The sequence below is a fragment of the Dermacentor andersoni genome, chromosome 9 (assembly GCF_023375885.2).
Source record: "Dermacentor andersoni chromosome 9, qqDerAnde1_hic_scaffold, whole genome shotgun sequence".
Classification (NCBI taxonomy): Eukaryota; Metazoa; Arthropoda; class Arachnida; order Ixodida; family Ixodidae; genus Dermacentor; species Dermacentor andersoni.
In genome coordinates, this window is record NC_092822.1 from 61,845,152 (window position 1) to 61,856,822 (window position 11,671).

The following is an 11,671-nucleotide window of genomic DNA, read 5'->3' on the forward strand; positions in this document are numbered from 1 at the left end:
CCTTCCGGTTTCACACGATGCAATCCTTGCTCTTCGACACCCTGTTTGTGAGTTCCAGCGAAGCGGTACACGAAGTTCATTGATGATCAACAGTCATTCAGAGACAGCTGACACCATTTGCATCGGTCAAACATGGTATGGAAATCAGGCTGCAGATTCATCGCTATGTACGGCGCTGTACTCAGAAGTATAGTACACTGGCGGCAACGATGGGGCCCAATGTAGCCGATTCAATCCAGCCTATTAAAAAGACGAACCCCTCGTATGTGAGGGCATACCATGCCAGATACCCAATTGCCTCTGTCAGCAACTTCACAGTAAGTTTCGAAGCTGTGCGACACACTGTATTCGGCCAGCGTCCACAAAGCACTCGTTCGTAGGTGCTCACCGTCACTGGTCGTCGCCGTTTGTATGAGTGCATTAGCATGCGTTGACTGAGTGCATGCACGGTACACACCTGGCACACATGCGCTCAGTGGTTGGTGGCAACGCAGGGACGTCAATACAGGTACACAGCGGTTTTCTCTCACGAAACTACACGGAACTAACGGAACATTCGGGCAGACGACAAATGAACGTGATGTTAGCGGCGATTGAGCTTCTTTCAGGCCTGCCAACGACGAAACGAAAAAAAAAAGACACTTTTGAATAAAACGCTTTGTTAGCGAGTTGAACGAACTCATATAATAACAAAATATTAGTTGTCAAAATACTGTTGACGGGGAATTTGTTGACATAGCGCGCAAAGCTGCCAAGCCGTAAGCATCCGTAAGTATACGAAAACGAAACTCAATTTGTAGCCGCGGGATATGGCGGTTTATGGTGGCGGCGCGCGCAGCTGGCTGGTGCTCGAACTGTCTTTAGCTCCAGTTTCTGATGTTTGCGATGAAAGTTAGCGCTCACTGACGGCGTAAAATCACTCTTCCTACTGGAGTGAGGCTGAAGAGTTTGTAACATTTGGTAAAACTGCATGCCACCGCGGCTTCATGACAGGTTCCCAACCACGCGACTCAACCGGAGTTCATAACTCGGTGCTTCCCCCCATTTCCGCAGGTGCTTGGCCGTGGCTCGTTTGGAACACTGCTGCTGATGGTGAACCTTAGGGACCGCGGAAGTATCCTTCAGCCTGTGATATGTGCAACAGTAGCAGTCAAGACTCTCGGAACGATGACCGTGCGCGCGGGCGCCCATTCTTCAACATGCACAATCTTTCTCCCAACGCCAATCACCACTGCGCCTCCTGTTTGATGTCCTGTCTCTGCGCATTCGTATCGATAGCTTTAGCACTGATAACTGCCATCGTGCGTGCTAGCAAACCCCGCCTGGCATGAACGGCTGGGAATACCTAGCAAGCACTATGGCAGGGATGGCAGATCTGAGGCGGTAACGGTAAGCCATTGCACTATGCCAAACCGCCTCGTACATTGTTCAGTCTTTCCTTGTCGCAATGACCATGTATGCGTCAGGTTTGGGGTGTAAGATACGCAACTTGTGAAAGCCGTAAGGTATGGCCATGGTCTCTGAAGTCATCCCATGCCGTATTTAAAGCGGCAGAGACCATGGCCCCTTGAACCAGTTACTTCTGTCTGGTGGAAATTAACACATTTGTTGCATATGCAGTATCATTCAAGGCTAAATAACTATAAATTCAGTGTGTTGTGTACAAATAATGCGGGCGCCGCGTCAGAACACGAAGAAATATTTCAGGTGCAGTTACGAAATTGCCTGTAGCGCATACAGTGTACCTAGTGAACGCAAACAATTAAAAAAATTTGCATTATGTATATGAGAAGAGATATGTATGAGAACAGCATCCGGCTACACGACAGCATACTGGCGCTGCCAGCTGTGAGGTTCCGTACTTCACAAAATTTTCATTCGTTGGCACAAAAATGATCTATATTCAACCCTTTTCCCCACACAATTCTGAGAACCAATAAGTATCCCTGCATATACATATACAGATGTAGTGCTTGAAGAAGTACTTTGTGAACCGTAATTATTAGTCGTGAAACACGCCGAGAAATATTACAGAGTTTATGCAATGTTTCGGTCGACAGTATAATGACTAAATTTCTAATGGGGATTCCTGTTCAATTCCAGATGTCTTTTCCATATAGCTTTAGCTTTAGCACTACTACTACTTGCAGCCTGCAGCTTTTTAACAATGCCTAGTGGCTTAACTTACCAAATATTCACGCAAAAGTGTGAAGTTCACATTTAATTGTACAAAACAGCATTTCGTCTTTTCACCTATGCAGACTATGAACTTAAAACTGACTGACTCTAAGTTAAGCCCGTGCACTGACAATGATGAGCTGTGGATTGATGATGTGCTGTCTTGTTCACTGGCATCATTTTAACATTTACTCCATGAGTCGTACAATTCCCTGTTATATCACAAATATTCCCTTCACTCCAAAATTATGGCCTGAAATTTACAGAAAAAGGGAATGTTCCTTGCATGGAACATCACTAACTACCAGTAAAAGAATGTCGGTCTACCAGCTCTTCTTTATGACACACTTTAAGCTCACTGGCTGTCTTTGCAGTACAGGTACAATCAGGGTGGCCATAAGATGCACACGGCACATCTTAAAACATCACTTTCATTAGTGTTAATGATCCTGCAGATTTTTCTCTAAGTGGAAGTTTGCAGACGTGGTGCCTAAAGGGGATTGGTTGGTTAATTGGATTTTCTACACACGTCAAAATGTTCAGGTGTGCCAGCTAGAGTGGTACGCAAACAATACCTGATAGGGTCCTTTGCTTCCATGACGCACTCGTTGTCTATACTCCATTTCAGACATCAGGTGCAATGCTGTTGAGGCCAGAGAAACTTTTTGCTGTGGCCGAGTCCGCACTTAGATATAGATCAGTGTTCTTGATCACAGTTGTGCAAAATTGCTGTTTATAAAGGATCAGTATTGAAAAAAGAGAGAGTTACTCCTTAGAAACAAGCAAACTTTGGTATATGGCTAATAATGCATTGTTTTAGGTCAATTAGTTTTTCTTTGCTTTTATTTCTGGGTGTTTATTTGCAACACATTGTGGCAGCTGCACGCTCGCGTGAGCAAACAGCTTTAGTGTGCAGTGAAGCATTGGCATAGAATGATTGGTGTAGGAAGAATGATTGGTATAACGTTAAGGGACAAGAAAAGAGCAGATTGGGTGAGGGAACAAACGCGAGTGAATGATATCTTAGTTGAAATCAAGAAAAAGAAATAGGCATGGGCAGGACATCTAATGAGGAGGGAAGATAACCGATGGTCACTGAGAGTTACGAAATGGATTCCTAGGGAAGGAAAGCGTAGCAGAGGGCGGCAGAAAGTTAGGTGGGCGGATCAGATTAGGAAGTTTGCAGGGACAACATGGCCGCAATTAGTACATGACCGGGGTAGTTGGAGAAGTATGGGAGAGGCCTTTGCCCTGCAGTGGGCATAACCATGCCCATAACAGTGGGCATGATGATGATGATGAAGCATTGGCGGAATGCACGGAGCGATAAATTTTCGTTGCCAAACCTCTTGCCTAGCTTGCACAGCATTGCACATGAAGTCTGAACAGAGTTTATGTGTTGTCTTTCTTCTGTCATTTAGCACTGTTCCAAAAGTTGGGCTAGGTCTTGTGTCCTCAGTGTCATTGTGGCCTGTTTGAAGTTTGCGTAGCTGTGCACGCTTTTGAAAGTCACTAAACTGTATTCACATCATAATGCACTTTCCCTCCTTCCTTGCAGCATTAGCTGCTCCAGGAAAGGAAGACAAGGAGGCACGAAGATGCAGCAATCTCTAGCTGCTACACAGCCGCCTTAAGGCACTATGTTTACATTAGCTATTAGTGATAGCAGTGTTTATGCATTATTTGCAGTGGATGAACTCTTTCCCTACTGTGTGCACAAAGCACACTGTGTGGCGTATTGTTCAGTTCAACGATGGGTTTCAAACCCAAGTGTGTGGTTTTTGTAGCGTATTCGTAATTATTCTGCATCTTGTCTTGTTTCTGAGTCTACTATAATTGCCGATGGGCCAGGAACGCAGCACCGACTGTCTGTCAAAGAAAGCAGCTATGCGTGCAGCTGTAAATTACCTTGTGTTGTTCCTCCTCTCTTTCCTTCTTTATTCCCACATTTTCCTTGCTCAAGTTTTGCCGTGTCAGAAGCTTTCTTACTCGGGGCAACAAAGGGTTGTTTGTTCATGAAGTACAGAAAATGCCCGTGTCCATGGGTGTCCTCTGTGGAGATATGCCCCAGTAGCCCAGTGAATATGGTGTTGCTCAGCTGAGCTCAAGGCCACGGATTCGGTCTCTGCAGTGACTGCATTTTGATGGGGGTGAAATGCAAAAACGAATTGTGTACTTAGATTTAGATACATGTCGAAAAACCTCAGGTGGTCAAAATTAATCCGAAGTACCCCACTACGGGTTGCTTCATATTCAGATCAGGGTTTTAACATGTAAATTCTCAGAATTTTAATAATCTGTGGGGACTTGCAGTCTTCCATGCATCTTCCTGGCCTTTCCAAGTGCCTCAGTGCTCTCACTTTTGGGGGTGAATGGCAAGGAGGTAGATAGGCATTTCCTACGGCAATCATTTTGTAAACGTGGTGCCTGGTGCATGATAGTGTGCGCTCATGTTTGTGTTGCGAGATGTTTTCTTTATCACCATGCTTGCTGGTATTCTTTGTCCCCACAAGCACTAACAGCCGAGATATCCTTCTATTATTGGTACTTGTTTTTATCAAGTAATTTAATCTAGTGGTCACTAGATAATGATTTCGCGCACTTTTTCAGGTCCACACAATGATGGTGTACTGAGGATGGTGGAGAGGAAGTGAAGCCCAATATTGAGGAACTGCACAAGCGTATGCATTTGGGCTGGTCGATTCATGACTTGAGCAAAAACAGTGCAGAAGAACAGGATATAGAAAGGGACAGACAATGATGCTGTTGCCTGTCCCTTTCTTACGTTTAAGTCCTGTTTTTCTTGTGCTGTTCCTGCTCAAGTCCTGATATTTAAGAGGCCTAGCTTTACTAAACTTCGTCAAAACGCAATGAAATCTTTGTCAATCTCTAACAGACTGTTCGATGATTGAATCAAGTAGCTATCGCCGAGTAGTGATCTAACATTTATTGATGTTTTTGAAAAGTCGGCCTTACGTGTCTGGAATGTGTGAAAATGCTTTCTTACAGTAGGGTGAAAGCAGCTCAAGCTCCAATATTTCATTTCGGCTTGACTTGGGTTGACTCGGTTTTGAATGTACTTCATTGTTGCAGAGTTCGAACTCTGTTTTTGCTTATTGCAAGCTTTTTCTAATCAGCTAAAAATTCTGTAATAGCAGCAGCTCTTAAAGCAAGGCGTGGCTCATCATAAATGTTCGTGTTTGATAAATTTGATATCAAAAGTGCCTCTAGTAATGACTTGGAGTTTATAATCAGCTATAGGTTAATGGCTTTTGGATGGCTTTTTATTGATAAAATTTTACTGTTTAACAGTTTGTAACCTAATTTTGATCATACCTATGTTATGTAAACAGACAAAAGCTTTATTTGTACATGTGTTAAGCCATTTATTGATCGTTTTGGCGTTAAGAATGATAATTAAAATGTATGCCTTAATTATGCTTAAAATTGTAATCCTGCTGTACTGTTATGTCATTTGAGAACACCTGGTCAGCTACAGGAATCTACAGTGCTTTTTCATTTGCGCATAATTTTCCTTTCTATAAATATGTTTCATCTACAACTACAACATAGCCATGCAGAGCAAGGTTCTAATAAAGATTGGTCACATGGCACTACATGCTAAATTATTATCCTACAGAGAAAGGTGGATTTAATGCCACAAACAGAAAATAAACCTAGATCTGTGCATTCATTTCTTACAGAGTCGCACACAACAAATAGTTGTTTTATACCTAAATCAGGCATGTTTTGTGCAGTCCTGTGCGAAATCCACCAAATTTGGTGCAATCGTACGGGGAGCACACTCGTGAAAGAACTCGTGAAAGAGCAACCGTGAAAGCACACTCGTGAAAGAGCAATCGTGAAAGAACTTAACCAGTGCTTCGATACGCTGATGCACCTCTTACCTAGCACAGTGCATGTTTATTGCAAGTGCTTGCAGGAACATTGCTGTACAAATGAAGAGAGATATGTGTGAGCATTACAAAATGCTATGCGGAAATAAGTATGCAGAGCATGCCCAGAGTGTTGCACTGAGGACTTGTTACAGTATTGACTTCCCTGTGATGTGATAGCTGTGGTTAGTATCTACTAATTTGGTAGTCTGTCAGCTGTTTGGAGGACATTGAGGAAAGGAGGAGGCCAAGTCGGCGGCTCCCGTCTTAAATTTTTTTTCACGTAAGCGCATAAGTGAACAGCACTGTACATTTCATGTGCCTTGGGTGCCTTGCCTTTTTTGTCTCGCGGAGATGTGGAAGTAGTCGTCAGGCCTTTAATTGTAAATAGAGAAGCTCAAAAGCAGTCAGTCTGGCTCTTGGTAAAAAAGAAAGATTACATTCTTACTGCATTAAACTGTATTCTTTTTATACGTAGATGTCAATGCTATAAAGGCTAGAGAGACTTCTCTCACAGCTCGCATTCGCTAAAAAAAAATTTGGCTGCATGTTACACTAACACATGAAAGCGAAAGCCTGCTGCACACGTGGTCACTGGTAATGCATTAAGTTATATTATTGGAGGGGTGAGACTTGCAAGACATAACAAGCCGCTGTGTGAAATAAATGTATGGCACTGTAGATTAACGACACAAGCGAATACTTAATGCTGTATACCTAAAGGTTCTTTCGTTCTTTTTTTTTTTTTCGTTCCTTCTTCTTTACTTTGTCCTCTTTCATTTCTTCATTTATATTTAGCCTTTGCATCTTTGCTTGCTTATGCGGATATGAGCCAGTCCTGGTGATATTTTTTGCGTCACTGGACCAGACGCTGCTTTTTTCGGGTATGAGCCATTGCAATGAGCCACTTAAGGCTCTCGCCTTAAAATAGTGCATCACACATGTGAAAGATGTGGGCATAAGTCACGTAATTTGACTTAACGTTATGTCTCATACTCGTATGTTGCAAAATAATACGCAGTTGTCACGTGGAAGGTGTTGGAGATCTGAATGTATTTATCACTTAACCAGCTAAGTGACATATTTTTATGAACAGTGGCCACAGCGCACCGCTTGCTTGTGACCAGAACATAGCATGTTGCATACTGGAAGGACAGGGGTACACATAATTCAGGTTTTGATGTGGCCCAACATCCACAAGTTGTCGTAACTTGTGCAGTAGTGAATTCGTAGCAAGTGTTGCAACTAAAAAAAAAAAATAATAATAACTGCGATGCGAAATGTGGGAAGTGAGACTTGTACGACCACACTAGTTGCATCGCTTTGGCAACATTGTCTGCCGAGTATGAAACTACAGTACATTATTTCTAGGGGGGGGGGGGGGGGTCACAAGCACTCACAGATAGATTATGTACCATGGTTTCCTGTCCTCCTTTTAGGATATCGTTTTGGAATGCTGCTTGAAGATGAAATACTACAGTTATCCCCCAAAAGTACATTTGATCCTAAATCCTCCCGTGTTTCGTTTCTTTTCCCCATGTTGTACTCACTTGTATTCCTGTTTCTGTGCCTTTCTTTTTCTTCCAGCACTATCAGCCAAGACAGAGGCCCGACTTTCCATGTGTGACCAGCAAACACAGTCTCTCCCCGTGTTTGTAAGTGGCTGCACGATCCACTGCAACATGTGCAGCTTCTCCACAGCGCAGGTGGGAACCATGGAGCAGCACCAGCTCACGCACACGGGGGAACGACCTTTTGTGTGCAACTACTGCCCTCGCACATTTGCACGCTGCTACGACCTCAAGATGCATGTGCGCATCCACACAGATGAGCGACCCTACTCGTGCCCCATCTGCCCATCGACGTTCCACCAGAAGTCGAACCTGCAGCGCCACATGGTGTCCCACACAGATGAACGGCCCTACAAGTGTAAGCGCTGCACACGGTCGTACCGCAGCTCTTCGGCACTCGACTATCATGTGAAACGGTGCACGGTTCCCGTGGAGATGCCACCTGCGTGAATGCCTGCCTTGGCATGCACGTGTGCATGTGAGTTCCTGGGCTCACCTTGAAAATGATGGTAGTACATCAACTGGCCACAGTGCACAAGGACACCTCTGAAGGCCGAGATTCTACAGGAGCCGAAACTGATATCGTTTGGTGCAACAGTTCACGTCCATGTGTGCAGACCATCCTGTGGCAGCCTGCGCAGTGACATGCACCTTAAGGTGGCTGCAGTTGCCAAGGCCACCTTTGAAAGTTGATAGTCAGCATGAGTCAGGGACATGTGTACCTGAGGCTGCACAGCTCACAGCTGTTCGATTTTGGTGGAGGAATTGCCACAGTAAAAGTGCGCTTTAGAATGCACACAGGACAGCACATAGGCGCAGCCAAGTGCAAAACTTGCGATGGTAGTCATGAAGATAGCAAGTTCCTTTGTGATGTAGGTGTGCTGCCTTTGAGTAATTCACTTTGGTGCTGTGCACATTTCCGATTCTATTATTATGATGCATGTAGTCAGTCAACTGTGAAAGAAACTTTTTATTTTGTTTTAATTGGCCTGTTCTCTAAGACGCTGGGACAAGCAGTGCATGCATATTCTAGTGAACACTTGTAGTGATCGTGAAAGAACTGCTTCTTGACCATTTCACACGGAAAAGCAACCTCAACTACAGCGGATCAGGCGCAGTCGACTTTTACTGCACTGCGTAGTCAAGTTAAAGAAACTTCACAACCCATTACCATTTGGCTCAATGCACAACAGTAGAGCGGAATATGCTTTCAAGCATAGTGCAGTGCTAAGCATAGTGCAGTTCTATCAATTCATTAATAGTACAAGCACAAGGTGGAAATACGGAAAACATTTTCCTGTGAGCCTCAGCCACACAACAATAAAGACTGGGTGTTGCAGTTGTCACTAGGTCAAGATTTGTCAAACTCGTTCATTTTGCTGCTAAACATGATGCAGATTTGCTACACACATCAGCAGATGGAAAATGCTTGCTCATGCTGCTTTATTAGTGACGGAACTCATCACATACAGTTCACTTACAGCAGCAACAAGGAAACTTGTAAACAAAATTTGATGTCTGGTATAGAAGTGCCAATTGGAAATTGCAGGGAGGGGCCTTCGTTCTGCAGTGGACATAAAATCTTGTCTGGGACACAAGACGACAAAATAGGCTGATGATGATGATAGAAGTGGTGCTAAACCTTGCAGTTCTCAAATGCAGTTCCACATCAAGGACAGTTAAAATAACCTGTTCACCCTCGTATCTAGCCATGGAGAGCACATTTGTAAAATAAATGTTCTTTGAGTTAAAACTCAATTAGTATACTTGTTAATTGGTTTGCTGAAGTGTGTCCAACTGGGGTAGAATTAGTTCCTGCATGTCAAAAACACTACTACATGCTATGTGTTAACTTCCTTGGGCTTACATCAGAACTTTGAAGCATCAAATATGGTGTAGCATATACAGTAAGCGCCACTTAAGTGGGACTTCAAGGGACAGAAAAAGAGTGTTCCATTTATGAGAAGTTCTGTTTATGTGAAGGATGCAAAAATCAAGGTTTTATTTCAAAGGCGTCGAGTGTTTTAATTTCAGTGTGGTGAAAAAAAAAAGTTTTTGCACAAGGCATTTGTTCACGTGCTCTTGCTTTTTGACTGTTGCCAGCACGATGCACCAAGGAATGCAAAAAATAGAGCAACGTGAGTGCCGCAGAGCAGCTGCTAATGCCACAACCGCGCAACTGGCCGATATGTTGGAATTTGACTATTGGCATCAGCATTTGATTTGATTTGATCTGATTTATTGATTTCCATTTACACACACATGTACAGAGGAGTGGTAAATGGAGGTGGATGAGGGAAAAAAGCCGTACAGACGGGGCTTTCTTTTGTCGACTTACTCCTAAATTAAATTATGGGGTTTTACGTGCCAAAACCACTTTCTGATTATGAGGCATGCCGTAGTGGAGGACTCCGGAAATTTCGACCACCTGGGGTTCTTTAACGTGCACCTAAATCTAAGTACACGGGTGTTTTTGCATTTCGCCCCCATCGAAATGCGGCCGCCGTGGCCGGGATTCGATCCCGCAACCTTGTGCTCAGCAGCCCAACACCATAGCCACTGAGCAACCACGGCGGGTTGTCGACCTACTCCTACTTGTTTGTCAACCTACTCCCATTTCATATGAAGTATGACAGCCGATGAGGTAAGTGCACTTTCAGTTCCAGTTTCGTTTAACTAGAATTCACTAAAAGAAGCGTAGCGTTGTTCCCATGGGTGGCCAAACAAAGTTCATATGAATGTAGTTTAGTCTTCATGCTTTAACCCTGTAATGCCCAAAGTATTGTACAGTGCACGCCGGATAAATGAAACTCGCTTAAACGGTAGTCCCAGATAAATGGGACAAGGGTCAAAACATGCCAATTTTGAGAAAACTTTTTTTCTGTAACCACTCATCTGACACTAACAGAGGCACAGCGGTGGTTGTGCCATCATTGGCCTATTTAAGTCCACACGCCAGGGTAAAGGCCTCTCTCAGTCACTTCCAGTTACTTCTGACCCACTGTATGCATGCTCGTCACACCACAATCCTTGCCATAAAGGGTTAAAAAAAGATGAGTTGGTCGCAGTGAGACTTTAATACTGTGGTTTTTAGTGACTGGTCACAATGTGTGGATCACTCCGTAATCCCTGTGATACCATCAAAACATGCGAGGTGGTGTGAACATTACTGAGCAGTAAAATAAATTTTAAGCAAGCACTCATACCATATTGCATCATACACTTTATATTACAATAACTGCATTATGATAATTGCAATGATTGCATGACTCGCACAGTGGATATTAACAGCCTTAATCAGCTATACTCGGGGTGTCTACCAAGTTGACATTTCCAAATTCCCTGAGTTGTCCAGGTTTTCCCTGAGCACCTTTGCGAAATTCCCTGAATGACCGAGAACTTTGTTTTATGTCAAGGCAGGCTGACACCACGTTGCCCGATGCAGTCACTCTCTAGTAAGCATGCTGAAACAAAAAAATGACTTAATCCAGTTTGAATAGTAAGCAGTAATATCTATTTTATTTAAAAAGAAAACAGAAGGAAGGTGTTAGTAAAATGCACAGCGAAAGAAATGTTAAAGCCCATTCCAAATTGAGTCGAACATTTTCAAATACGAATGAAAAGGAGATGCATACATAAGTAAATATTTTTTAATATCAGCTATTTCGATCAACTGATAGCAAGCTCATCTGTATAAGGTCCTGAACTTTGTCACAACTAAGGTTCTCTCTCAGCAGCTGGGAAGTCAACCTCAACTGTCCTGACATATTCTCAGCCCGTACACAACATCTCAGTGTTGGGTTTCACTGCTTAAACAATTTATTTTGGTTTGGATGAGGGACACCTGTGTCTCAGCGTCAGCCAACACTTAGTTTCTTTAGCTCAAGCTCCTTCAAGAAGGCGGCGGCACCCTTCCTTTCCCGTTAATTCCTCAGTGCGTCGGTCCTTTCTGTTCTCATCCTCCTTCTACCACGCTTTCACCACATGGATCATCTGAAGCATCCTCTTGGTCAGTTATACAGTCAA

The 11,671-nt window shown here is 43.5% G+C and overlaps 1 long non-coding RNA gene across 3 annotated transcripts; it reads left to right on the plus strand.

Moving 5' to 3' along the window:
* The first annotated feature begins 808 nt into the window (after nt 1-808).
* On the plus strand, nt 809-9,580 carry LOC129384049 (uncharacterized). 3 transcript variants are annotated; one of them, XR_011889998.1, is made up of 3 exons: nt 809-993; nt 1,054-4,859; nt 7,662-9,580. It is a non-coding gene; the product is annotated as an uncharacterized lncRNA (long non-coding RNA). The 3 variants fall into 3 exon arrangements; XR_011889999.1 differs by having other exon boundaries at nt 809-960; XR_011890000.1 differs by having other exon boundaries at nt 809-946.
* Nucleotides 9,581-11,671: the final 2,091 nt, after the last annotated feature.